This window comes from Herpailurus yagouaroundi, unplaced genomic scaffold, assembly GCF_014898765.1.
Source record: "Herpailurus yagouaroundi ecotype Mexico unplaced genomic scaffold, PumYag 187, whole genome shotgun sequence".
Taxonomy (NCBI): domain Eukaryota; kingdom Metazoa; phylum Chordata; class Mammalia; order Carnivora; family Felidae; genus Herpailurus; species Herpailurus yagouaroundi.
In genome coordinates, this window is record NW_024412418.1 from 25,936,024 (window position 1) to 25,937,763 (window position 1,740).

The window sequence follows — 1,740 nt, forward strand, 5'->3', positions numbered from 1 at the left end:
AAATAAATAAATCCAGCACATAATCTATTAAAAATCACAGTGATACTTCAGTAAATACAAGACAAAACTATTCTTAAAAGCAATCAGAAAATAAATGGAGGCTGTTTTCAAAGGAGCAACAGGTAGAATTGTAGACAATTTTATAACATAATCAAGGGGTCTGATAGTATTTTTATAATGCTTAAAGAAAAGATCTACCTACATAGAATTTCATACTTAGTGAAAATGTCATTCAAAAACAAAATAGATGTTTAGAAAACAAAATATACAGAAAATCCTGAAATTAGCAAACCTGCACCAAGTTAGATACTAAAGAATATTCCTCCAGTGAAGGAACATGATGTCAGGTGTAAATTCAGAGATACAGAAAACAACAACAAACAAGGAAGAGATCCTAAGTATATGGGTTGGTTAATCTAAATGGCTGTTGACTATATACAATGTTACTAGTAGTATCTAGTAGTGTTTAAGTAATATGGATTGGGTCAGAGTCCAAGTGGGAGCCAGCACAGAGGGGGTTCAGCGCGAGGTCGCCATGGCGTAGCTGCAGCAGCTCCAGGTGCAGGAGGCAGCGGACTCCGTGGTGAAGAGTCTGGAGAGAAAGCCACCCGGAAGATGCAGACCTCATGTTCCGGCGCAGTGCCAACTGTTGTGGGAGCAGCCGGGCGTCCATGCATCAGGCGCAACAGTGCATGGAGCGCTGCCACGCGTCTCTGGCTTCAGCCCAGGCACTGGTGATCAGTGAGTTGGAGAAGTTCCAGGGCTTCCTGGCCAGGTGTACCGTGTACTGAAATGACAAAGCCAAAGCTTCAATAGATGCGGGAAGTAAAGACCTTCGGGTGAAACAGCAGCTGGAGAGTTGTGGGACCAGGTGCATGGATGACCACATGCAGGTCATCCTGACCGTGACCAAGAAGATGAGGAGTCTCTCCTGTCCATTGGGAGATAGAAGTCTTTGCAATTGGCCATCGGGCAGATGGCAGGAATCGATTTAAAAAGAGAAATGGGAGTTTTGGTCTTTTAAGTGAAATTTATGAAGAAATTAAGGATGGCAGCAATTTGAGGCGTGTGTCGCTTGCCTCTGGACACTGGTTCCTTTATGTTTCAACCCTAAAACGTGAAATGGAAAAAAACTGGTGCTGAAATTTGGGTCGGAGTGCAGAAGAGTTTTTGATAGCCTAAATTTCACGTATCTGTCCTACCTCTGAGGATCTCCCTTGTATCAAGCCGGAGCCCCCCAAGGTACCAGATTCTTCTTAGTGCACGGGTACCAACAGGCTGGTAGGTTTCTCTAACCTGCCTATGATCTGGTGGAGTGTGAGCAGAGGTGTTTCTGTGTGTTGCCAACCAAATCATTTTCCATGAGGTGCAAAACAGAATCTACAAGGTCACTAATTTAGAAAATTTTTAGAAAGGGGGTTCTGGGCCTTTGTTTTGCTTTGTTTTGTTTTATATACAAGGGCATGAAGTTGATTTAAGATGTAGAGTTGAGACAGGGAGTTTAGGACTTTCAACAGTTCCTCGTGGAAGTCTGTTTCTGGCTATCATCAAGACGTGGATATTCATTTCTTGAAATACACATCACATCTTTTAGCTAGGAAGCCCTGCAAAATCCCCACTGGGAATGGGAAGCAGACCTTCCCTCTCACTGGCTGCCATAATGGACCCTGAGGCTATCTGCGACAGGACAGTCTCGCAGCGACACTCTCCATCGAAGGGAAAGGGGGGTTTGCTTGCACT

General features: G+C 44.1%; 1 pseudogene; it reads left to right on the forward strand.

The window, feature by feature from the left end:
• Positions 1 to 535: 535 nt before the first annotated feature.
• LOC121043743 (protein FAM136A-like) lies at positions 536 to 995 on the forward strand (annotated as a pseudogene).
• The last annotated feature ends 745 nt before the right edge of the window (positions 996 to 1,740 follow it).